This window comes from Chrysochloris asiatica, unplaced genomic scaffold (genome assembly GCF_000296735.1).
Source record: "Chrysochloris asiatica unplaced genomic scaffold, ChrAsi1.0 scaffold00010, whole genome shotgun sequence".
Lineage (NCBI taxonomy): Eukaryota > Metazoa > Chordata > Mammalia > Afrosoricida > Chrysochloridae > Chrysochloris > Chrysochloris asiatica.
Genome location: NW_006408528.1, coordinates 7437044 through 7465043, shown reverse-complemented (window position 1 = coordinate 7465043; position 28000 = coordinate 7437044).

The window sequence follows — 28000 nt, the reverse complement described above, 5'->3', positions numbered from 1 at the left end:
ACTAAAAGTGCCATGGACTGCCAAAAGAACCAATAGATCTGTTTTGGAAGAAGTGCAGCCAGAGTGCTCCTTGGAGGCCAGGATGGCTAAGCTCTATGTCTCATACTTTGAACATGTTGTCAGGAGGGAACAATTGCTGGAGAAAGATGTCATGCTGGGTAAGATGGAGGGTGAGAGAAAAAGAGGAAGACCCTCAAAGAGATGGATTGGCCAGGTGGCATCATTGATGGCGTCAAGTGTGGCATCGGTAGTGAGGTTGGGCCAGGATCAGACATTGTTTCGTTTTGCTGTGCATGGGGTCGCTGTGAGTCGGTTCCGACTCGGTGGCACCTAACAACAACACTCAAGGGAGAGGCATAAGAAAATATGGACATTTGTTAAAGCCACCACAGTAATTTAAAAATATTTGGAGATGATACTTTGTGGTGATTCAACTATCCTTTTACTTTAGTATCAATCACTAGATGTCTGCAACGATTATTACTGTGGTGTTTTAATGGTAACTAGTTATTTCCCTCATTGCATCCATGTTTATTATTTAAAATTCTTCCAAAGAAAGATCTGTCCCTTCTCCTCCATTTATTTGTTTATCAAATAAGTCACTTGTCTATATCAATATAGAGTCATGGATATTTATATTATGTTGTTGTTAGGTGCTGTCGAGTTAGTTCCAACTCATATTGGTGCTATGCACAACAGAATCAAATACTGCCTGGTCTTGGAACATGCTTACAATTATTATGTTTGAGCCCATTGTTGCTGCCATTCTGTCAGTCCATCTTGTTAGGGACTTTCTGTTTTTGGCCAACCCTCCATTTTACCAAGCATAAAGTCTTTCTCCAATGACTGGTCCATTCTGGTAACATTTCCGAAGTCTGAGATACAAAGTCTTGTCATCCTGGCCTCTAAGGAACATTCTGGCTGTACTAACAAACAAACAAAAAAACCCAGAATTGTTTGTTCTTCTGGCAATTCATGGAACTTTTAATATTCTTCTCCAGTACCATAATTCAAATGTATCAATTCTTCTATGATCTTTCTTACTCATTCTCAAATTTTCACATGCATAAGTTGTAGTTAAGTGCCAATGAGTCGATTCTGACTCATAGCAAACTTGTATAGAGTTAGTGAGGAGTGGCTGGTGGGTTTGAACTGCTGACCCTGGGGTAAGCAGTCCAGTGCTTATCCTACAATGCTACACCAGGACTTCTCACATGTATATGAAGTGATTGAAAATACAATGCATTAGGTGCATCTTAGTCCTCAAACTGATCTCCTTGCTCTTGAACTCTCTTTTGCAGTTGTTGTTGTTGTTGTTGTGTGTTGTTGATTCTGACCCATGGTGACCCTGTAAAGGGTTTTCAAGGAGTAGGTGCTGAGCTTGAACCACTGACCTTGCAGTTCAAGTGACTTTGCAGTCTGATGCATTAGCCCACAGTTCCACATAGATATGCCTAATGCAATAAGTGATTTGCAATAAGAAACTGCTGTTTCCATGAGTATTGATTGTGGATCCAAGCAAAATTAAGCTTTTCACAACTTCAATCTTTTCTCCATTTATCATAATGCTATTTATTGGCTGATATTTGGGTTATGCACCAATATTATTGTTATGTATTTATTTTGTTGCTTAATTTCTTCTAGCTTTGGCCATTGTGAATGACTACCTATTAATTCCCGTGTCATTTGACATCCTACTGTCCTCCTTTATTTTTCTGGCTTCCTTTCTCCACCTTACTTTATGCATTATAGGATGCGCCATACTCATCTTGTACTTTCCTGCCCTAATCCTAGAACCAGCCGTTTATCCAAGGAGTCTTATTCCTTTTGTGGAGAAATCGTATTTAGAATCAAAGATTTTGGTGCTAGATAAACAAATGTTTTAAAACAGAGTATGTGTATAAGTTGAATGTTTGGAAAAATTCCCTTAAGGCTGCCTGTAAGGAGTCCTGGTTGTACAACAGTTAAACACTTAACTGCTAGCTGAAACGTTGTTGGTTTGAACCCAGCAGTGACCTCATAGGAGAAAAGACCCAACATTCTGTTCCTATACAGGTTGTTGTTGTTAAGTGCCATTGAGTCAGTTTCTACTCATAGAGACCCTAGATAGTTAGATGCAGCTGGTGGGTATGAACTGACTTTGGGGTTGGCAGTCCAGTGCTTATCATACAGAGGCACACAAGAACACTTCCCCCACAATGCAGGTTGGTAGTGGTAGCTTAGTGTGCTGTCAATTTGATGACAACTCATAGCCACCCTGTATAGGGTTTCTAAGGCTATAAATTTTTATTGGGAACGTAAAGTTTCATCTTTCTCTCATGGAGTTGCTGATGGATTTGACTTGCTGACTTTGCAGTTAGCAGCCCAAATCCAAACATACTAAGCCACCAGAGTCCCTCCCCATACAGATTATGGAAAATGGTAGAACAGCTAGTCTAGTTTGTTACCTAGGGTCACTATGAGTCTGAATAGACTAGATGGCATACAACAACAGCAAGAGTTTCTATGTCTGCATAATCTACAAATTCTTACATGTCAAACATTAGGAGTTTGTAAGGTTAGAAGACATAGTAATGTATGTCTACAAAACACTATAATAATGACTATGTATTTACAACTCTTGCTGTATTTCATAGCTACCATGTTTTTATTAGAAATAAGTGCAATGGCAAACCAAAGTTGGTGAGGAAAAATAATGCTTGCTAACTAAATGCTATGGATTAACCGAATGCCTTTGGTCATAGGATTCCTTAAAGTTAATCAACTTTAAATCTGTAATTAATTAAGTGGCATTTCACTTCTTGAATGCTTACTCTGAACCCTTTATTTTCTGTTGTAGTGGCTTTGGGTCTGAATGGGTATTAAAATCTTCTTTGTATCTTTGCCTGATAACCTCTCATTTCCTCTCTTCTTCCCTATACCATGCATTAGCAATTTCTTGCTCCACTGCTCCTCCCTATAAAACAAGCTATAATATTTCTTAGTCTTACAGTAAAGTTGAGTAACTGCACTTCCATTTCACTTTATAAAAATCAGCCTTCTTTTTCTTGCCTCAGCACTGTTATTTAGACTGTAAGTGTAGTTAGATGGAATCAAAGAAGCCCAGAGAATCCCTTCCAACCGCTAGCTGATATTGTCTCTCCTTGCCTGTAACTCCTCTTGTCTTTGTACTGACCAAGTGTGTCCCTTTTCTACGTTGTTGGATGTATCTGAGATCAGTGTCAGAGATTAAGCAAACACAGATCATAACTGAGGAAGGAACTGACTGTTCTTACATTCACCCCAAATACTGTGAACATCAGAAAAATTTTGGCTTTGAAATTTTTTGTCTTTTTTTCTATTTTTAGGTTGCTGCTGTATCCATCATTAAAAGAAGAAATTCTTCAAATTTCACAGAATAAGAGCAAGTAATCCCCCCTAATGTAGACATGAGTCCAGGTGTGTTGCCATAGTATAAACAGTAGACTTCAAGGTTGTTTGAACTGTGTGTCGGCAGTTCAAGCTCAATAGCTGCTCCTCAGAAACCCTATTGTTGTTGTTAAGTGCCGTCAAGTCGATTCTGACCCATAGCGACCCTGTACAGGGTTTCTGAGGAGCAGCTGGTGAGCTTGAACCACCAACCTTGCAGTTCAAACAGGTTTGCAGTCTGGCACATTAACCCACAGCGCCACACCAGGTCTCCTATACAGGGCCTCTAAGAGTCGGAATCAACTCGATGGCACTTAGCAACAAGCAACAACAAGGTAGAGACGTTGTTGCTATATGCTGTCGAGTCAATTTCAATTCCTAGTAACCCAATGTGACAGAATAGAACCAACTACCCCAAAGGGTTTTCTAGGTTGTCATCTTTTTTATTTTATTTTATTCATTTATTTTCTAAACTTTTTGTTGTGACTTGAGTGAAGGTTTACAGGTAAGATCATCAATTTTACATTCAACAAATCTTACACTTTGTTTCATCTCAACGATTGCAATCCTGTCCATGCAACAACAGTTATCTTCTTGCTCCCTGTGGTCCCTATTTCCCTTCCACTCACTTTCCCAGCCCTTCTCAACTTTGTCCTTAGGAAAATGTTTCCCTTTCAGCTTTGAATTATTGACATTCCATAGTGAGCATAGTGTTGTTGTCCTCCCATATACCTATCTACTGCTTGGCTGAAAATTGGTACAAGAGGGTGAGTTCCTTTCCATACCTGAAGGGTGGTCTAGGACGATAGTCTCAGATTCCTCCAGTCTCATTCTTACCAGTAAACCCAGTCTTTTTTAAAGAATAAGTTTGAGTTTTTCCCACATTTTCTCCCACTCTATGTGGAGCCCCCTCAGCTGTGAACCCTTTCAGAGCAGTTGGTAGTGGTAGCTGGGCACGGGCTAGTTCTTCAGTAAATTGTTTTTTGAGACAACTTTGAAGACTTTCTATTATTATTAACTTCATTGTTTATATTGTTGTATGCCATTGATTAGATTCTAACTAGCACTGACCACATGTGACAAAGTAGAACTGCTTCATAGAGTTTTCTTGACTATAATCATTATGGAAGCAAATTGCCAGTTGCATGGAGACACTGACTAGGTTCAAAACCCAAACTTTTTGGCTAGTAGCCGAATTCTTAATCATAATGTCATTGCCATATTAACCTGTTTATTGGCCACTATCTCTCTTTTAAAGTGCTGAAGAGCAAAGATGTCAGCTTGAGGATTAAGGTGCACCTGACCCAAGACATGGTATTTTCAATAACCTCATATGCATGTGAAAGTTGGACACTGAATAAGGAAGACTGCAGATGAATTGATGCTTTTGAGTTATGATGTTAGAGGAGAATATTTAAGGTGCCATAGGCTGCCAAAAGAACCAATAGATCCGTTTTGGAAGAAGTGCAGTCAGAGTGCTCCTTGGAGGTCAAGATGGCCAGACTTCATCTCTCATACACTGGACATATTGTCAGGAGGAACCAGTCACTGGAGAAGGATATCATGTTTGGTAAGGTGGAGGGTCAGAGAAAAAGAGAAAGATCCCCCAACAAGATGGATTGACCAAGTGGCAGCATTAATGGACTCAAGAGTGGCAACAGTAGTAAGGTTGGCCAAGGATCGGGCAGTGTTTCATTCTGCTGTGCATAGGGTCGCTATGAGTCCGTATCAACTTAATGGCACTAACAACAACAATCTCTCACTACTGGTGAGCTTTAAAAGAAACAAAAAAACACTGATTTGTATTGTGGTTTGAGTGAAGCAAAGTAATTTAGCTCACCATCCAACAATACAGGTGAGTTTTCATGCTTGACATTAATTGCAACCCCCTCAATGTAATAGCACTCTCCCAATTTCTTCCCTGGCTTCCTGTTTCCACTCCTTCTTCTTCTGTATCCTTTCCTGCCTTGTGATTTTGGTTTGGAGCAAATGCTGTCCTTGCACCTTGTATGGTTGGTTATTCTGAGGAGCATATTCCTCATTGGTGGTGGTTTCCATTTTATAGACCATCTATTGTTTGACAGAAAGGTAATACCCAGGGGTGGGTTCAGTTCCAGGTTTGAAGACTATGTAAGGGCTATAGCAGGCTTTTCAGCAGTCTCTGTTAGAACACTAAGTCTTCTTCCATTTCTCCACGCCCTTTGATTGTGATCCTGATCAGCGTGGTTGATGGTAGCTATGGTAACATCAAGTTCTTCTCTTGTCGGGAAAGTGAAGGCTGTAGTTCAAATGGTTCATTAGTCCTTTGGATGAATTGTTTCCCTGAGTCCTTGTTTTTTTTCATCCTTCTTTGTGAAAGGCACCTTGTAAGACAGGCCTAGGAATCTGCTTCCAAAAGCTCATAGTCTTGAACACCCCACAGAGCAGTTCTAATCTTCACACAGGGCATCACCATGGGTCAGACTCAACTACAGGGCAAGTGTCATGTCTAGAGCAGTTCAGTTCAAACACAGTGTCTTCTGCTGTTGTTGTCACTTACATAATTTCCACAAGCTCCTAGGTTCCTCAGCAGGTACGATGGACAATCTTCATGCTTACTGCTAGTAGGATTTGTAGCAGAAGCAAGAAAGGTGTTTTCTGATGGGTGGCTGCTGGAACATCCTGGAGCAGCCATCTTGGGCAAGACAGTGGGTGAAGGGTCAGAGAAGTGCTCCCACTGCAGAGATCTGACTGATCCTCACAGATAAATGTGTGGATGTTTTTTTCTGTTCATTTGACTGGCATTGTCTGTGCAACTCCACTCTTGTGACTAGAGGGGGGTACTAAGTAAGTGGACACTCCTCCACCCCCCTCTAGGTTGTAATTTTTATGGGAGCAGATTGATCAGGGATTTCTCCCACAGAGCTAGGGGGTGGGTGTGAACTACTAACATTTTGGTTAGTAATAACATATGCCATAAAAGAACTTTAAAAATTACATTGGGTTTAATGTGTAAAGCAAGTGCATGCCTTGACTTTGTTGTTGTTGTTGTTGTTATTAAGTGAAGTTCCAACCCATAGAGACTCTATATTTAGGGTTTCTGAGGAGTGCCTGGTGAGCTTGAACCACCGACCTTGCCGTTCAAACTGACTTTAACTCACAGTGCTACACCAGGACTCCAGTATCACCAAATTTACATGTGTGCTCAGACACCTATTTAAGTAGCTTCTAACCATTTTGAATATGAGGAAACATTTTAATGTCTCCAAGTCTCTCAATTCCCATAAAAACAATTGTGTTTTTAAAGTGTGATCAGAAAAACCTTGATAACCATTATTCACCAACACTGAAATCCATTTTAATTTTCACAACAATATATACATACTATTTTTATGCAATGTATGAAACAGATGTATTTAATTTATAAATAATGCTTGATTAACATATAGATTCTGGGATTCCTTCCAACAAGCTTGAGGCCAGGTCAGATCATGAGATCCAAACAACTACTGATATAAACAGCAGTTGATTTATTTAACTGATCTATCAGGAGTTCATACTTAATTAAGGGGTGGTAAGCAAACCAATTTAGCTTCAGGAACAGAAGCATAACCCCCTAAAGATTTTTAAATAAGAACAATGCTTTACAATACAAAGTGACATGCACTTTTTCCACTGCTTTATCAGGAATCTGTACAGGAAGCTTAACTCTTTTGGAATCACTTAATATTTGAAAGCAGGGTTTGAGTTGAGTAAATTAAATTGTACTTGATCATGATAACAATTATAATGACCATTTTTAAAGATTACTCTTAAACAATAATATTGAAATGTGGGTCAGAACACCCACTCTGATATGAGGAGAATTAAGTTAGTCAGATCGCATATGGTAGCAATTTGGCACAAAACATTGAAACCTTAAATTTATTGATATTCCTTGAGCCAATAACTCTCTTGCTTGGAGTTCAAGATGGATTTTAGCATTTTTTATGTCAATAAAGAATACGAAACTACATTTCCAACGTAGTTTGGAATACTGAATCAGATTATAATCTAAACTTCATCTTTAACGTAGAGGCATACTGAATCTATAGTAGATCAACTGGATGGAATATTAAGCAGACATTTAAAACTATGTCTATAAAACACTCACTAGGTCATAGGAAACTCTTAAACACTCTAAGGAAAAACAGTTTGATAAATGACTGTTTAAGTAATTTTCTCTAACATGAATACCTTTTATAGTGAAAACCCAATACATGTGTTTATTTCCAAACTGTATATTACAAAGTAGTATTATATATGAGGGTAAGTAAAAAATTATCTGCACTCTGGTTATATTAAAATGCCTGTCCACATCCATGGCTGATGACAACATTGAACATCCACGTGAATGGTTCTGTTGAATAGATGAGTGTCTGTGGACTATGTGGCACCTCATGTGTAAATCAGCCATGGCTCTGTCTATGAAATAATCCATGACAGACTTGGGTTTCAAAAAGCTTGTATGAGATGTGCGCCAAAACAACTCATGAAGGAGCATAAACAGAAGTGTTTGGATATCTGCAAACAAAATTTGGACCAATACTCAAAGGAAGGTAAACATTCCTTAAAAAAAAAAAAAATCCTTACTGGTGATGAGACATGGATTTGTCACTGAGAGTAAACAGCAGAGTATGGAAAAGAAACATCCTCAATTGCTGACCAAGAAAAAGTTCAACAGTCAACCATCAGCTAGAAAATTGATACTTACGGTTTTCTGGGACTCTCAATGGCCAGTATTGGAACACTACCAGGAAAAAAGGTTCAACAATCAGCAGTATTTCTTATGAGGAGATGCTCACTGAAAAGCTAAAGCCTAAACTTCAGATTAAATGTAGAGGATTGCTACCCAAGGACACTGTGATCTTGCATGACAATGTCTATCCCCACACCTCTGCCCACAGTGTTGCCACTCTGCAAAAACTTCCTTTTTTGATGTTAAAGCATAGTCCCTATAGTCCTGATCTTTCTCCACTGGACTTTTACCTGTTTGGTCCCTAGAAAGCAGTCCTTTGAGGATGAAGATTCACCTCTGATGAAGAAGTGGAGACTATCTATGGATTCATGGCTTGCAGCTAAGCCTAAAATATTTTTTGATAAGGGAATGTGAAAACTTGTTGACAGATGGACAAAGCATATTGAGAAGCAAGGAAGTTAAGTAAAAAAATGATGTATTTGTCTTTTCTAAAACTTGGTTAAAATAAATTCTACAACCAGAGTATGGATACTTTTTGACTCGCCCTTGTACCAAGACCTTGTACCAAGACCATTGGCTTTGTAGGCAGGCAGGCAGGTTTGGATTGCAATTCAAGTGCAGGACTTGATAGCTATGTAGTTCATGTGCAAGTAGATTCATTGCTCTGTTTCGGAGTTTGTGTGATGGGAGATCAAAGCCAGAGTTAGCTGACACAGGAAAGAATTTGGTTAGAATGTGGAATTTGGAAGTAAGCCATTTTGCCCTTACTGTGACTTCTGCGCAGATTCTGAGGGCTCACATTGCGGGGGGTTGCTTTCCTCGGGCTCCAAGACTCTGTGAATCTTTTGTTCCCCAGGTTTTTACTTAGTGTAAGGAAGGTGCACTGAAACCCAGAATCTCAAGATTGTGAGATATTTCAATCCTGGGGAACCAAAAGCAACCCTGAAACAGAAAAACGATATGAATGGGAATGTAGTGAAATTCACTTAAATATGGGGTCTCATTGGTAGTATACCAATGAAATTCTGGAGTGGTACAAACTGTTAATACTAACTGAAATGTTAGAGGTTTGAATCCACCCAGGTAAGCCTCTGAAGGAAGGCCTTCAAATCCGCCTCCTGAAAGTCACAAACTTGAACCCGTCACAAACCTGAGAACAGTTCTTTTCTGAAACATACAGAGTTGTGATAAGTTGCAATGACTTTACAGCAATTAGTCATTATAATTACCCTGAGAAGACATCTGCTTGTAAGTAATATTAGCCCAGTTATTCAAGTTCTACTCTTTGTTAGTACCACCAGTAATGGTGCTGTAGGAGAAAGCACTGGACTGCTAACTAAAAGGTTGGTGGTTCAAACCCACTAGATGCTCCTCAGAAATCTTATACTGTTTCTGAGGCCTGGAAACAGTTATGAGTTGGAATCTACTAGAAAGCACTCAACAACAACAATAGCTTAAAATCCACCACTCATCTGTCAGCTTTTTGTATTTTTGTACTGCGGCAACTTACATGTACTATGTCACCAGTATTTTAAATACCAGCAGAGTCACTCATGGTTGATGCTCAACTATTTTGTTGTTGTTGATATGTGTCGTCCAGTTGGTTCTAACCCATAGCAACCCTGTAATGGGTTTCCTAGGAGTGGCTAGTGAGCTTGAACCATTGACCTTGTGGTTCATACTGACTTTGCAGTCCAGCACATTAACCTACAGTGCCATACCAGGATGATCAAGAACCAATGTTACTAAAGGAAAAAGTTTAAACCACTGAAAGCACTGAGAAAAACAAGGCTCCAGGAATTGATGGAATACAAATGGAAATCTTTCAATAAACTGAATGCAGCACTGAAGACACTCATTTATCTATGCCAATAAATTTGGAAGACCACGACCTGGCCAACCAATTGGAAGACACCCATATTTGTGCCCATTCCAAAGACATACGACTCAAAGGAATGCAGAAATCAGTGAACAAAATCATTAATATTAAGAAGAAGGAAGGGGCGAAAGGAAGTTACTTTCTTTCTTTAAAAAAAAAAAACATTTAATATCACATGCAAGTAAAATTTTGCTGAAGATAATTAAAACATTGTTGCAACAGTACATCAAAATAATAACATTTTAATTATCTTCAGCAACACTTTAATTTTGAAAATAAGGATATCATTGCTGGCATCAGATGGATGTTGACTGAAAGTAGAGAATACCAGAAAGAGATTTACTCTGAGAAGATGGATTATATGAAGAAGTATGTAACATTAGGATTGAAAGAAGATGTACTAGCAATATGCACTGTTCAGATGATACAACTTCTCTTGCTAAAAGTGAAGAGGACTTAAAATACTTTCTGATGAAGAACAAAGACCATAGTTTTCTATATGGATTGCACCTCAATGTAAGGACAAGAAAAATCCTCACAACTGTACCAATAAATTACATCTTTATAAATGGAGAAAAGATTGAAGTTGTCAAAGACTTCATTTTGCTTGAATCCATAATCAACGCTCATGGAAGCAGCAGTCAAGAAATCAAATAATATATTGCATCAGGTAAATCTGTTGTATAAGACCTCTATAAAGATTAAGGTGTGCCTGATCCAAGCCCTGATATTTTCAGTAGTCATATTATGTATGTGAATGTTGGACAACGAATAAGGAAGAACAGAGAAAAATCAATGTATTAGAATTGTGGTGTAGGAGAATAATATTTAAAGTACCACGGAGTGCCAAAAGAACACACAAATCTGTATTGGAAGAAGAACAACCAAAATGTTGCAGGGATGGTGACACTTAGTTTCTCATACTTTGGACAAGTTGTCAGGTAGAATCAGTCTGTGAAGAAGGACATCATAGTTGGTAAAGTGGAGGGTCAGCAATAAAGGGGAAGATCCCCAATGAAAGGGATTGACACAGTGGCAGCAGCAATGGGCGCACAGTAACAACAGGTGTGAGGATGGTACTGGACCCAGCAGTGGTCTGCTATGTTTTGCACATGGTTGCTATGAGCTGGAACTAACTCAATGGTACCTACCAAGAACAAGATTAAAATCATCTTCAAATTTAGGAAGGCAATGATCACCCCTTCTCTGGATTTCCTCTAGACAAATGTACTCATTCCATATTATCTTTTCTTTGGAGGATTTGGGGCAAAAGAGTGAGGAGCTATAACTCAGTTTCAGGAATCCTTCTGGCTGCTGCTTTGAGAACAGATTGACAAAAAGCAAGGGCAGAGGGCTCCTGCAGGGATTCAAGCAGCTGTTACAGGAGACTCAGACTACAGTCACAGGTGGAGTGAGGGACAATGCAGGACTGCAGTCCCAGAGCCCATACTCTGTTAGAACCAACAGAGTATGGCTTCACCCCAGAGCCCATACTCTGTTAGAACCAACCAAGCCAAACCAATTGTTGTCACGTCTGCCTCATGGCGACCCCTTGAGTGGCAGAGTAGAACTGCAATCCACTGGGTTTTCGATGACTGATTTGTTAGAAGTAGATCATCCCGGCCTTTCTTCTGAGGGGTATCTGGATGGACTCGTCACCAACCATATGTTAGCAACAAATTATTAAATGCTCTGTCAAACATGATGCTAATCCCAGAACTGATGCTGAGGTCTGAATATTACATGCAACACTTACCTGAGCAATACCTACCTGCTCAAGGATTTTCTGGCTTGTAAATCCACAATATGAAGTAACTGGAGGGGCCTAGTTAAGCCCCTAGTTAAGTGATTCTTAGATTTTGGGATCAGAGCATCTGATTAAAGTTATACAACACACCTTCCAGAAAAAGAAAGAACATATATATCCAAATTCATAAAATTTTGCATACAGTTTTAGGATGTTCATAACTTCTGTCCTAAGAACTTAGCTTGAAGAACCAATTCCTTTGTGGTTATTTAAATGAGAGCACTGACTTCTAAGTTGAAAATGTGAGGTTTAGGAAGAAGGAAAAATGGAGCTGAGTAAGAAATTTAGGCACTTATGACCATTGTTTGAAACAGGACTGAACCATATACAAAGCTTCTTGTCAGTGATAAAACATGTTTGCATGACCACGATAAAGCTAAAAGATGCTTAAATTTTTTTTTTTTTAACATTTTCATTATCTGAGCACCATTTTGATGCCTTAATTTCTTGTATCATACAGTTCAAGCTCATCAGCCTCTCCTAGGAAACCCTATACAGGGTCGCTATGGGTCAGAACCGACTCCACGGCACTTAACAACAACAACAACAACAACATACTGTGTATTGGAGTCCTAGTGTGGCAGTACAGAACATTGCACTCACTGAAAAGTTCGCTTTAGCCTCAAGGTCTACAGTTTAAACTCATCCGCTGCTCCTCAGAAAGAGCTCTGGTAGCGTAGTGGTTACGAATCGGGCTGTGAACCTCAAGGTCAGCAGTTCGAAACTACCAGCTGTTCCACGGGAGAAAGATGAGGCTTTCTGCTCTCGTAAAGATTTACAGCCTCGGAAACCCTGTACAGGGTTGCTATGGATTGGAACTGACTCCACAGCACATAACCACCACCATGAGTCGGAATGAACTCAAAAGTACTTAACAAAACAGCAACATACTGTGTAGTATCCTCTGAAGAATTCACTGATTTCTTTTTTAACACCTTTAAAAGGAGAGAACTATTTCAGCTTGGGTGATAGCCTCTCTTATATTGAATTAAATGGTATATTTATTAGTGCACTAAAATAAATTTATTAATGTTACAGGATTTTGTACATTTTCTTTACAAAAAAAAATTATTTACAAGCCAAAGCAAACTAAATACCTCTTTGAAATATTTATTTAAAAATTGAGTACAGGTGATATCACAGTTTCCCTAGAGCTTTAAGGGTCTTTGTTACATTTGTACATCCACTTACATTTTGTAAATGTAAAATTGAAGTAGTTTTTTACAGGGAACTGAGATTCTTCTTCATTCATTGACTTGGTTTGAAATGAGGGAACAAAACAAAAGACTGTTCAGGCCTAGATGATGAGCTTTCCCGTTCTTCTTCCTTTGTTAATCTGTCCTGAGTTGCACAGCAATGTCCGCTTTCTCCTGTGAAGTCTAACCTAGTTTATTGTTCTTATTGGTCGCCACCAAGTATTTTCTGAAACATGGCTGCCCCCCACGAGCAGAGGGTTTTAAAGGCTGTGATATTTGAAAAGCAGAGCCTCAGGACTAGCTCCCCAGGTGTACTTGTTTGAGTTTTAACCACCAACCTTGTAACTAATAGTTGAGTACTTACACATTTGTGCTCCTCAGGGACTTCAGCTGGTTTGTTACTCTCATGTTTATTTGAATTTGAAAGATTCAAACCTTAATACTATTTCCTTAGACAATGCTCTTTATCTGATGCAATCCTAGCACTTCTTATCCCAAACAAAGATGTTTCAGAGCAAGAATAGCAGATTTCCTCAAGGCAAATATGTAAATCACCTCATTTTCACAGGCTGTCAAGAAGAACAGGGGGATACCCCTGTTATACAGTGGCAGACCTAAGATATTTGACACTTAGAGGAATTAATTTTTAGCACCCTCCTCTTCTAGAAGAGAACATTACATTCAGTTGTTGTCTTGAAACAAATAGAGGAATTTTTATGAAAACTATAGCTTTTGTTCGAGTCCTGGTGTAGTGGTGTGGGTTAATGCGTCAGATTGCAAAGCCGTTTGAACTGCAAGGTCAGTGGTTCAAGCTCACCAGCTGCTCCTCTGAAACCCTATACAGGGTCGCTATGGGTCGGAACCAACTCAACGGCATTTAACAACAACGTTTTAAGTTCTGGTGTGGCTCTGTAGGATAAGCACGGGACCGCAAGGTCGATTTTAACCTCAAAGTGGTGGTTCAATCCCCCCAGCCGCTCCTTGGAAACCCTATACAGGGTCGCTATGAGTTGGAACCAATTCGATAGCGCTTAACAACAACATAACTTTTACTGATAAGAATACTGCTTAAAACTTTGTTCTAAGTGACCAACTAACTGCCTAGCCATTGTTGAGGATTGCCTGAGATTAACCATAACAAAAGTCTGCCTCTAATGATTCTTTCAGGAAAGGTAGATTTCTTAAATACTGAAGGAAGAGCACTGGACATTTAAGTTCAAAGATTAGACTTGACTGACACGTAACAACAGCAATTCCTAAAAGTAGTCCTGGGTGGCACTGTGGTTAAGGCGCTAGACTGCAAAGTTGGTTTGAATCATAAGGTAGGTGTTTCAAGCTCACCAGTTGCTCCTTGGAAACCCTACACAGGGTCACTCTGGATCAGAACAGACTCGATGGCCCTTAACAACAACAACCACACTTTTCTAAAAAGAAGGAGCTCTGGTGGCCCTGTGGGTTAGGAATTGGGCCAAGGCCTGTCAGTGATTCAAACCCACCAGCCACTCTGCTGAAGAAAAGTGAGGCTGTCTGGTCCTGTAATAGTCTCAGAAATCCTACATAGGGTAGTTATAAGTCAGAATTGCTTCAATGGCAGTGGGTAGTAATAGTAGGAGTAGTGTGGTCATTGTTAATTGCCTTTGAATCAGTTCCAACTCATAGCGATTCTATATAGGGGTTTCTGAGGCTTTTAAAATCTTTTGGGGAGCAAAAAAATCTCATCTTTGTCCCGTGGAACAACTGGTGGGCTTGAATCTCGGACCTCGTGGTTCGCAGTTCAGTGCTTATCATAAGGAGCAACTGTGCTCCCCAGTGTTGTTGTTGTTGTTAAGTGCCGTCGAGTCACTTCCAACCCACAGCGACCCTGAGCAGAGTTTAGAGGCTGTAAATCTTTTCTCCCTCAGAGCAGCTGGTAGTTTTGAACTTCTGACCTTGAGGTTTGCAGTCTGATTCGTAACCACTACGCTACCAGCGTTCCCCAGTAGTAGTATTGAATTAAATCAAATGGGTTGAGCATTAGTAGGCATTATCTAACAGTAAGAATCTAAGAGTTGCTCTAACATTGGGGTTTCAATAGTCATATTGTTTGTTTTACTGATTGTTTCTGTAAACTCTGCACTTATTATGTGTACATCAACTCATCTGAAAACGGCCCTAGTGAATGACGAAATGACTTACCTTTTATCAAATACCGCCAGCTTTATAGTTAACTCGGGTTTGCCAGTTTGCAATAGCAATTAGTCATTTATCAATGGAGATGAATCCAAAGAATACAAAAGACTTGCCGTTCAATAGAATGATAACAGCTCTTCGGGAATTTAAAAATATTAAAAGAGAGAAGGAAACTATATTGACGTTAAGATACCGACATATGGGTGTAAAGCCTGCCTGTTTTCTTTTATTGAAGATGCATGAATACTTTTGTCTAAAAAATTTAGTTTGCTTTCATGTGAACTGGTCTACAGTCCTACGTATAGAACACTAGGTGGCGCTGGAGGACTGTAATAATTTACCGCAATTAGCGTCCCTTACAAATCACATCATTGTCAGAATCAAGAAGAGTGTGGTATTTTACATTAAGAATGGTGCAAATAACTAAATTTCTTTTTCTTCTGACTATGACTTCGTTCACTAAAAATATCTGAGTCCAGGTTTATCATGAGTGAAATAGTTTATGCAGTGCTCACTAGACAATAACTTTTCAAAATAAATAACATTGGGGGGGAAAAATCCCTTTGTTTGGATGCTCCCATTTTCAAATTTTGTTCATCCTAAAAGTCATGATCTTTCTTTGGTTAATAGCCAACACGTTGTGAACCATCCACAGGAAAATAAACTTAAGAGTCATTTCTCCATTGACTGACAGTTTCCTTATTTTGTGCAGCATTGTTTTTCAAAAGGTCACTGTAAATCTTGGAACATAGCAGAACATATGATGAAAGGTGATGGCGGTTCCTTTATCCTCCATTTGCTCACGTTGTAAAAAAAAAAAAAAAAATGAAGACTGTGTGCTGCCTAAGTTCATCTTTTCCATGTTTCATCTTCACTTCCAACAGAACATCCATTTTATAGCCATTTCATTGAGGGTTATTTTCATCCATTATCATTAAAAGGTATCAATTTCCTGTAACTCAATTAAGATTTAGCAAACAGAAAATGCATATAGAGTTAATTATCATTATGTTACATATCTATTCTCTTTAGAAAAAATAACAAAAGAAAGCATATGCCCAGTTTTCCAGTCTTCTAATTTAGCATTACCACCCTGAATGTGCCGGATCTCATTGGAACTCTGAAGCTAAGCAAGGTCCCGCATGGTGATACTTGGGTGGGATACCGCCTGGGAATACCAGGTGCTGTAGGAGTCCTGGTGTGGAGCTGTGGGTTAATGGCCAGACGGCAAAGCCATTTGAACTGCAAGGTCGGTGCTTCAAACTCACAAGCTGCTCCTGGGAAACCCTATATATAGTCACTATGGGTTGGAACCGACTCAAAGGCACTTCACAACAACAACAATTTAACATATTCCTCTGAAATATCTTTCCTGTTATTAACTGTGACACCAAAGACACTAGGTTGTTGTTGTTGTTATGTGCGGTGGAGTCGGTTCCGACTCATAGCGACCCTGTACAGGGTTTCTGAGGCTATAAATCTTTACGGGAACAGAAAGCCTCATCTGTCTCCCGCGGAACAGCTGGTATTTTTGAACTGCTGACCCTGAGGTTTGCAGCCCGATTCGTAACCACTGCGCTACCAGAGCACCAGGTAGAGAGTGTACATTTGAGATTTAAATGATAAAAACATATAGTCTAAAAATACAAGAATATGTTGGTCAATGTTGTTAAGTGCTGTCCCGACTCCGCGGTATTTAACAACAAGAATACAAAACAAAGACTGACTCGTTAAACAAGTGCTTCCTTGAACCACATGGAGCTATAATTCACAAAATGTTGACCCGAGTCTAACATATAGTTAGTATTATTTTAAGTTATGGAAACTAAAATCCCAAACTTTTAAACTGAAGATGCACATTTTACAATGACGATAACCTAAAAGTATTCGTGGTTGTTACTGTGTGACTTTGAATCGATTCCAACTTCTTGAGACCCCCACATCCAGAGTAGAACTGACTTTCATGTCATATAAAATGAGAAAAGTAAAGCCTAACACTCAGTTAAGCTTGAGTTAAACTATCTCAATGTTCTATTTCTTGATCAAGGATAATCTTATAGATTAAAAATAGCACTTTAATTTTATCCATAGTGTCTCTGAAGAACTTAAAGTTTTGAGACAGATGACTTTGCAGTATAAGCAACAGGCTGCGGACACACTGGCAAGTGTTTGGGAAGATAAGTGTGAGCTCTTCAACTGTTTAACCTAGTTGTTCACCGTTCACTGTTGTTACTAAGTGCTGTCCAGTTGCTTAGGACTCATAGCTTGTTGTACAGAGTTTCCAAGGAGCAGCTGGTGAATTTGAACTGCTGACCTTGTGGTTCAAACAGACCTTGTGGTCCAGTGCTTTATCCCATAGCACCATACCAGGACTCCTCACCTTCCCTGGAGGATGCATTTTCTCTGCAGCATCATATGCTTGTATAACTTCAGTTTCTAGCTTATGTTTTTTTTTATAATTTGCAAGTCTATATTAATATTCTTTCTCTGACTTTTGTTTTCCTTTTCTGTAAGAGTTCATGGCCAAAATTTAAAGCAAGCAAGATTGCCAGACTTTTGTTAACTTTTATGTTGTGATACCTGTAAGTATATAACTTTCATGTTGGGATGATTAGTAGATTATTCATTTAGATCTTTAATAGTGCACCAATGACCTAAGAGGTTAAGGAATCTTTCGACATCCCCAAGTACACTCATATGAATGATGTATATAGAACATCTTTTGAAATATATGTGAAATACAGGGTTCAAAAAGGGTCATTTACAACATGGAAAATAGCTCCATGTGATTCAATGAAGCACTTGTTTAATGAGTCATTCTTTGTTTTAAAATCTTTACTGGAGCAGAAATCCTCATCTTTCTCCTGCGGAACAACTGGTAGTTTCCAACTGCTGACCTTGAGGTTAGCAGCCTGATTCGTAACCACTACGATACCAGAGCTCCTTAGGATCTGAGAAAAAGCTCTTGTGGCAGACAGCAGTCCTCTTCAAAGAGGAAAGGTATTTTCATAGAACGTTTATATTTAAATTTTCAGATATTCAAATTTGCAAACCATTACTGTATAAGTCAGTAGTAGTTTGGCAAAACTTTCCAAATATGAAGAATCTAAAGGAAAGATTATTGTTATAAAGTGATTTTTGTTGATTTTTTTGGTTGTTGTTAAGTTAAATGATCAAACCAATTATGAGAAATGAGAAGACTTGGAAATAACTTGATTTAGATTTTGAGTTGTTTTATGTTTGTACCAAAGAGGTAACTATAGTGGAAAGAGAAACTAAATGGATTCCAGACTCAGAGTCTGCTTTCCTAACCTTGGACAGGTCAAGCTTTTAAAAATTATTTCATCAACTGGAAAACCGCGGTGTAGAGTCCTGGTGTGGCACTTTAGGATAAGTGCTGTACTGCTAACTGCAGGTTGGTGGTTCAACCCCACCAACCAGTTGCTCCTAAACAAGGTCTCTACGAGTTGGAAGCGACTAGAAGGCATGTCACTGCTACCACCACACCCCCTGGTATGGCTCTTATGAGGATACTTTATGACGTATGGGAAAGCTGTACAACATAAAGTCCTTTCCATCTGTCTATGCACCCATTCGTTTCTTTCTCCTGTACAGTGGCTGGTGGGTTTGAACAATCAGCCACATGGTTAGCCCACAGCATGACCAGGCTGCCTTATATATTTATTAATTCTGTTACTGTTAAGTTCTGTCAGTCAATTCTGACTCATAGTGACTCTGCATGGGGGTTCCAAGGAGTGGTTGGTGAGTTTGAACTGCCAACCTTTTGGTTAGCTGTCCATTGTTTATCCTATAGTGCCATACCAGGACTTCATTTATTCATTCTATCAGATACAATTTCTTCATTAAACATTTTCATGGGTGATAATATTTTGTTCTTAGTTATTTCTTCATTGATCCTCTAAGTACTTGTTAACTGATGGAATAAACAGAAACAAACAAACATAAAAAGCTAAGATTATTCTGAGTTTGTATGGTTTTTAAATAGAACATACATGAAAGTGAAGTTATTAAATGCAGTATAGTTCAAGAATAGTCATGATGTTGAAATCTAGCCTAAAAGCAACTATATAAGTTAAAACAAAGAGCCACAAAGAGATTACAGGACTTTTTTGGTTTCTGAAAAGAAGAAAGCCCTTAGGTTCCGGGGAGGAATATCCAGTCAAGGATATTATCATAATTAAAATGATAGGCAAAACCAGCCAGCCCCTTCTAAAGAAATGATCAATAAACCATCCTGACTAGAGTAGAGTCGTTAGACTTGTTGTTGTTAAGAGCTATCGAGTTGGTTCCAACTCATAGCAACCCCCCTGTATAGCATTTCTGAGGAGAGGCTGGTGGGTTTGAACTGCCAACCTTGAGGTTAGCTGTCCAGTGCTTACCCTACAGTGCTACACCAGCTAGTAGAGAGCTATAAGAAAATACTAAAAGATGAATTTTGGGTATGACCTTTGTAGGAACATTCACAAAGATCAAATTGAGAAGCATATATTTTACTTAATGAAAAAGAGGGATCCATTAAAGCTTTATGAACTGGGGCAATATGCCATGAACAAGAATAGAGGCTGAAAGCCGAGAGGCTGTTTAGGAGTACAATTCAATCATACAGATATGAAGGAAAGAGATTGAACTGGAGATGTGAAATAGAGAGGCAAAGATGTGGACGAGACTTAGTAAAAAAAACAAAAAGGCTAGACTTGATGACTTAGAATGGGAAGGCACATGAGTGACAGAAATGAGCAATGCAAGATTGTGGCCCGGGTCTTAGATAATGATGGAGAAACAGGAAAGAGGTATGTTTGAAAGAGCAGTGTAGACATCTACATTCACTTATTTCTAATGTTTTATTTTGGACAGATTTTTTAGAATGGTTAATACATAGCTCTGGAGTCGGAAATCTTTTTTATGGTTCCAGTTTCATCACTTAAAACAACGGCTCTGGAGTTTGAAATTTGCTTTATATACCCAACTTCATCACTTAGGAGCTATGTGGACTGAGCAGGTTATTCAATCATCTTGAGCTACTTACCTTGTCAGCTTGCTATAAAGACGAAATGAGACAAACCACTTAAGCATTTTCACAGCACTTACTTTGCAAATGATTTACCAATCAAACTACTCCCACTAAGTTGTTTCCACCTCTTTACCCTTGGCGGTTTCCCTAGGCTATAAATCTTTATGGGAGCAGAAAGCCTCCTCTTTCTTTCACGAATGACTACTGGAATTGAACAGCTGACCTTGTGGTTAGTAGCCCAACGCATAACCCACTACACCATCAGGATTGCTAAAAACCAAACTTTTGTTGTTGTAAGTACCGTCAAGTTGGTTACAACTCATAGCGACCCTGTATAGGGTTTCCGAGGAGTAGCTGGTGTGTTTGAACCACCGACATTGAGTTTCAAACTGACCTTGCAGTTCAGTGCTTATTCTACAGCACCACACATAGATTTCTGCTTATGGTAGCCTCATGTGTGTCAGAATAGAATTGTGCTCCACAGGGTTTTCAATGGCTGTTTTGGGGAAGTATTTGTAGGTACACAAGACTTTATTACAAGGCATGGATGAAGGTTCATCAGCCTATTGGTTAGCAGCAGGGTCATTGTTTATATCATGCAGGGATTCCCTTTAAATGATAGTGGCTACATTAGTAAATGCTTACCTCTAGTTTAATATAGAGATCCTACTTCCAATTCTGTCATTAGGTAAGTTTTCTTGAAGAAATAAGGTGACTAATGATTGGATCTTTATGTTGTTGTTGTTACATGCCATCCAATTAGTTCAGACTCATAGTGACCCTAGGTATAGCAAAACAAAATGTTGCCCAGTACTGTGACATCTTCACGATTGTTGTTTGAGCTCATTGTTCCAGCCATTGTGTCTATCTGTCTCATAGGAAGACTTACACTTTTCCTCTGACCCTTTAGTTTTGCAGGCATGATGTCCTTGTCCAGGAACATGTCCCTTCTGATAGCATATCCTTAAAATTTATAGTCGGACACCAGAGCTAAAAAACAAGTAGAGAAAGTGGTTAGAAAAATACTTATTTATTTCATTCATCAAGTATTTTTGAATATTCACTATGGGCACAGAACTGTGTAAAACACTGAGGAGAGACTTGCAGATGTAAAAAGAGAAATTGACTCTCTCCAATAGGGGCTTTCTAATAGGTTGAAAAGATATAAAATAACGAGAAGTTAAATATTATAGAGAGTAGAATATGATAAAACCACTGACTGCTATCTAGTCCATTCAGACTCATAGTGACCCTATATAAGACAGAGTAGAACTTCTCCTTTAGGATTTCTGAAACTGTAAACCTTTATAGGAGCAGACAGCCTCATCTTTCTCTTCCAGAGCACTGGTAGTTTAAACCACTGACCTTACAGTTAGCAACCCAATGCTTAACCCACAGCTCCACCAGAGCTCCTGTGAAATATGATATGACACCTAAATGGGAAGACTGGTATTACATATTACAGAGACTAAAGGAAAAGAAAATGAAGAGGGATAAAAGCAAAGTCTTGAAAGAAGGGTTGATACACTCTGCCTACCCTCCCTAACCTCATATTTTTCTCTCGCATCCACTCCATTCAACTTCCCTCTCATTTCTCTCCTGAAATTACTTTTGTCAACATCACCCATGACTTCCACATTTCAAAATTCAGTGGTCATTTTCCATTTCCATATGTCTTATCAAAGCATTTGACTCTGTCACTCTTGCATCTTCCTTGGCTTTTTCCTACATCCTCAGCCTCCTTTGATGGGTCCACCCATCTCCAGCGCTCTTAACATTAACAGGCTCCAGGACTCTTTTAATCTATGTTTATTCCTTTGGTAATTCCATGTCGTTAAATATTGATCATTTCCAAATTTATATTTCCAGACCAGACTTTTTGCTTCAATTCCTGACTCACTCATAGATGTCTAATGGGCATTTCACACTTAACGTGTCTCACATTGAGCTTTTTTTTTTCTTCCCCCTTCACATCATTTTTCCTCCCACAGTTTTACCCACATTAATGGTGACTCCATCCTTTCAGTTAATCAGGGCAAAATTCTGGGAGACAACATTACCTCTTACATCCCATATTCAATTCATCAGCAAATTCTGTCATCTCTATCTGAAAAATATCCAGAACTGGTTCATTTCTCATCATATCCACTACCATCCTTCTCACCAAGTCCTTCTCACCTCTTGCTTGAATTGTTATAATAGCCTCCTACCCTTCCTGCATCTGCTCTTGCTCTATTTATTAAGGATGTTCTTGCCACAGCATTTAGGCTAATCCTGTTAAAATATGAATCAGAACATTTCACTCTTTTACTAAAATGGAGTCAGAATGTGGACATGCAGAATAAACACTGGATTGAGTTTTGAATCCACCAGCTGCTCCTTGGAAACCCTATACAAGGTCACAATGAATCAGAACTGACTGAATGGCACTGAACAACAACTCAATGTAAGAAATGCCGGTGGGGTAGTGGATTATGTGTTTGGTTGCTAACATCTAGGTAAGGAGTTTGAATCCACCAGCTGCTTTGAGAGAACAGGATGTGACTTTCTGCTTCAGCAAAGATTTCAGAAACGATTCTACAGCACACAATAGCACTAAATGTCAGGGCTTCCTATAAAGACTTATTAAACTAACTTTTTTGCTATAACATTTAGATATGCTATACAATCTGGCACCTCTGTTTTGATCCTGACCACTCCTTCCTGACACCCCTTATCTGCCTCAGACATATTGATGTTTTTGTTGTTCCTTTACTACATTAGGCACACTCCTGTATAGGGTTTTTCCACTTATCATTTCCTCCACCTAAAAAACTCTATCTCAGAACAGCCATGTGGCTTCCTTGCTTACTTCCTTCTACTTTTACTCAACTGCTGCCTTTCTTATTGAGGTTTTCCACTCCATAGAACACTCAATACTGTGAATGTAAATAGACCCCAAGGTACTTAATGCAATAATCAATCCATAACATTCCACCTTTTGTTGTTGTTAGGTGCCATTGAGTCAGGACCAACTCATAGCGACCCCATGCACAACAGAATGAAACACTGCTGAGTTCTTCGTCAGCCTCACAGTTTTGCTATGCTTGAACCCATTGCTTCTCCCACTGTGGTAATTTATCTATTGGAGGTCTTCCTTTTTTTTGCTGACCCTCCACTTTACCAAGAATGATATTCTTCTCCAGGGACTGGGCCCTCCTGATAATATGTCTGAAGTATAAGAAACGAAGTCTGTCCAACACAAATTTGTTTGTTCTTTTGCCAATCCATGGTCCTTTTAGTATTCTCCTCCAACACCACAAATCAAATGCATCAATTCTTCTACAATCTTCCTTAGTCACTGTTCTACTTTCACATGTATATGAGGTTATTGCAAATACCTTGGCTTAGGTCAGGTGCACCTTAGTCCTCAAACTAACATCTTTGCTCTTCAACAGTTTAAGGAGGTCTTGTGTAGCAGATTTGCCTAATGCAATACTTCATTTGAGTTCATGACTGTTGCTTCCTTGTGTGTTGATGGTTGCTCCGAGCAAAAAGAAGTCGTTGCCAATTTCAATTGTTTCTGCATTTATCTTGACTTTATATATTGTTACAGTGGTGAAAATTTTTGTTTTATTTCCACTGAGGTGCAACCATACAGAAAGCTGTAGTCTTTGATCTTCATCAGTAAGTATTTTAAGTCCATTTCACTTGCAGCAAGCAAGGTTGTATATCTGAATATGGTGGTGGATAGCGATCCTGTACAGGGTTTCCAAGGCTGTAACTCTTTATGGGAGGAGAACGCCTCATCTTTCTCCCACGGAACAGCTGGTAGTTTTGAACTGCTGACCTTGAAGCTCGCAGCCCGATTCATAACCACTACACTATCAGATAGAGCAGGTTGTTAATGAGTCTTCCTCCAAACCTGATGCCATGGCTTTCTTCATATAATCCAGCTTCTCTGATTATTTGATCAGCATACAAACTGAATAAATATAGTAAAAGAATACAACATGGTGCACAACTTTCCTGATTTTAAAACATTCAGTTTCCCCTTATTCTGTTTGAACAACTGCTTCTTGGTCTATGTACCGATTCCTCATGCATACAATTAAGTGTTCTGGAATACTCATTTTCCTCAATGTTGTCTGTCCATAGCTTGTCATGATCCACATAATTGAAAGTATTTGTGGGTCAATAAAGCACAGGTAAACGTCTTTCTGGTATCCTCTGCTTTCAGCTAAGATCCCTTGATGTCAGCAATCTGATCTCCTTTGTTCCATGTACTTGTCTGAATCAGGCTTGAACCTCTGGAAGTTCTGTCAATGTATGGTTGCAGATGTTTTTGAATTATCTTTAGAAAAATTGTACATGCATGCGATATTACTGATATTATTCAATGATTTCTGCATCCTATTGGGCACTTCTCTTTGGAATGGGCCCATATATGGATCTCTTCCAGTCAGTTGGCCAGATAGCTGTCTTCCAAATTTCTTGGCATAGATGAGTGAGTGCCTCCAGTGCTTCTTGGGTTTATTGAAAGATTTCAATTTGTATTCTGTCAATTCCTGGACCCTTGGTTTTTTTTTACCCTTGTTTTTTTGCCAATGTCTTTGACACCCCTTGGACTTCTTCCTTCAGTATCATTGACTCTTGAATGTACTCTACCTCTTGAAATGCTTGAAAATCAACCATTTCTTTTTGACATAATGACTCTTTGTATTCCTTCTATCTTCTTTTGTTGCTTTCTGTATCATTCAATAATTTGCCCATAAAATCCTTCAGTATTTCCAGTCGAGACTTGAATTTTTTCTTCAGTTCTTTCTGTTTGAGAAATGCTGAGCATGTTCTTCTTTTTGGTTTTCCAACTCCAGGTCTTTGCACATTTCATTATACTTTGTCGTCTCAAGCTGACTTTTGAAATTTCCTATTCAGCTCTTTAACTCCTCTTTTCTTCCATTTGTTTTAGCATCTGTATGCTGGAGAGCAAGTTTCAGAGTTTTTTCGGACATTATTTTGGTCTTTTGTTTCTTTGTCTTCTTAATGATCTTTTACTTTCTTTCTGTATGATGTTCTTGATGTCATCCCACAACTCTTCTGCTTTTAGTTATTAGTGTTTAATGCACCAAATCTGTTCTTCTTGTAGATGATCTACAAGTGCAGGTGGGATATGTTCAAGGTCATATTTTGGCTCTCATGGACTTGTTGTAATTTTCTTCAGCTTCAGCCTGAACTTGTGTATGAAATTAATGGTCTGTTTTACAGTCTGCCCCTGGCCTTGTTTTGGCTGATAATATGGTGCATTTCCACATTCTTTTTCCACAGATGTAGTTAATTTGATTCTTTGTATTCCATTTGGTGAGGTCCATGTGTATAGTCTTCTTTTATGTTGTTCAAAAAAGGTATTTGCAATGAAGAAGTCATTGGGTTTGCAAAATTCTATCATGCAATCTTCTGCATCCTTTCTATCACCAAGGTGATATTTTCCAGCAATTGGTCCTTTATTGTTGTTTCCAACCTTTGCAATCACCAGTAATTATCAATACATCTTGATTGCATGCTTGATCAATTTCAGACTGAAGAAGTTGGTAGAATTCTTCAATTTCTAGTGGCTTTAGTGGTTGGTATATAAATTTGAATAATAGTTATATTAACTGGTCTTCCTTGTAGGTGTATGGATATTATTCTATTACAGACAGTGTTGTACTTCAAGATAAATCTTGAAATATTCTTTTGATGATGAACGTGATGCCATTCCTCTTCAATTTGTGATTCCCAGCATAGCAAACCATGTGATTGTCAAATTCAAAATGGCTAATGTCAGTCTATTTTATCTCACTAATGCCTAGGATATTGATGTTTATGAATTCCATTTAATTTTTGATAATTTACATTTTTTCTAGGTTCTTAATTCATACATTCCATGTTCTAATTATTAATGGATGTTTACAGAGGGTTCTCCTCAGTTTGAGGTGTACCCCATCAGCAAACAAAGACCATGAAAGCTTTAGTCCACTCATGTCATCCTAGTTAACTTTACTTTTAGGAGGCAGCTCTTCTCGAGTCGTATTTTAAGTGTCTTTCAACCTGAAGGGTTCATCTTTTGGCATTATATCTTACAATATTCTGGTGATCTTCATCATGTTTCAATATTCAATATTCTGGTGCTATCTGACAGTGTTCCACTGTTATTCATAAGGTTTTCAGTGATTAAATATTCGAAAGTAGTCCATCTCTCCTTCCTCCAAGTCTGTCTTAATCTGGAAGCTCATCTGAAACTCTTTGGCTTCCCCAAAATTCACATCCTTGTTACATACACAACAGTTTCACCCAATCACATCATACCAAAAGTCTTAAATAACTCCAAGTTCAAAATATCATCTTCTGAATTATCTAAATAAAATATGAATGAGACTTTAGGTGTTTACCATCCTGGGCCAAAATTCCTCTTCATTTGTGAACTTATGAAATCTGAAATACAAGTTATCTATTTCTGAAATACAATGGTAGAACAGAAACAAAGTAGACATTTCTGATAAACATGGGAGAATTGGTAAGAAAAAGGGATAGCAGATGTCAAGGAAGTCCCAAACCCAGCAGAATAAATCGATTAGCTCTCAAGGGTTGAAAATAATTCTCTTTTCTCTAAGATCATCTGGGCAATGACCTTGCCCTCCAGACTCTGGACGTTGATCATGCCCTCAGGATTCTTGTTGGAGACCCCTAGGCCCTGGGTTTCAGGACAGTACCTTGGCTTGCTGTGGGAAGGAATGGAATCTCCTAGTCCATCTGTATGATGATTTCACCCCAGAATCACCTTTGAAGTGTGTTAATATGTAGATTTTAGTGACATAATCAACAAACAATGAATCTAGTCTAAAGTAGAGCCTGGGAATGTATGTTCATAAGCCTCCAAGTGACAATCATGTAAATTAAGGTTTAAGAACTATTGGTTTTGAGTATTTTACACAATTATTAGCACTAGTATTGCTTGGGGATCAGAGAGAGGCAAGGAGGTAGAGTGGAAAAAAGCTATAGTGGATCCAAGCTTGTTACCTTAGATTCATCCAGAGTAACTTTTAGTTCCTTTGTTTTACCTGTTTTTGAATGAGAGTTCTTTTGAAGAACTGGTTTCTTGTAATAAATAAATAAACAAATTCATAAAAAACAACCCTGCTTTAAAAATGGAGTTTGAAAAGTTTTTTGTATGTATTCCAGGGCAAATATGCTGTTTAAAAAACTGTTAACTGGGAAGTAGGATAAGGAATTGCTCCACATATCAGTCAAACGTGTTCTGCGCACCAACGAAGTGCTAGAGGTAAAAAGATGTTTAAGACGTAGCTCCTACCAATGATGGTGCTCACAATAGTAAGAATAATTGGGAGACAGGAAAACATATCACCAGGAAAACCAATTGGAAGATAACTTTCCAGATCTGACGTTCTGATGATCTGGTCTACAGTGGTGGCAGGGAGATGGAAGCAAGAGATATTCTGAAGGAAGACTTCACAAGATAAATATGATATTAAACATAGCACAAAAAGAATGAGCTGATGCTGAGGTTTAAAGACTGTGTGAGTAGCAAACTGTGATGCCACTAATAGAATTAGGGTAGCTATGCATTAAAAACTGCTGTGTGTGTGTATGTGTGTGTTTGTGTATGTGTGTGTGTGTGTGTGGTATTGGAGAATTGTAGGGTTCACCTTTGAATACTGTCTATTAAACAGCAGCAGGATGCCATCTGGTAGCTGGAGACAAAATTAAAGTAGAAGATAAGAAGTAAAAAAGAGTGATGGAAAGATAGGAAATTGTC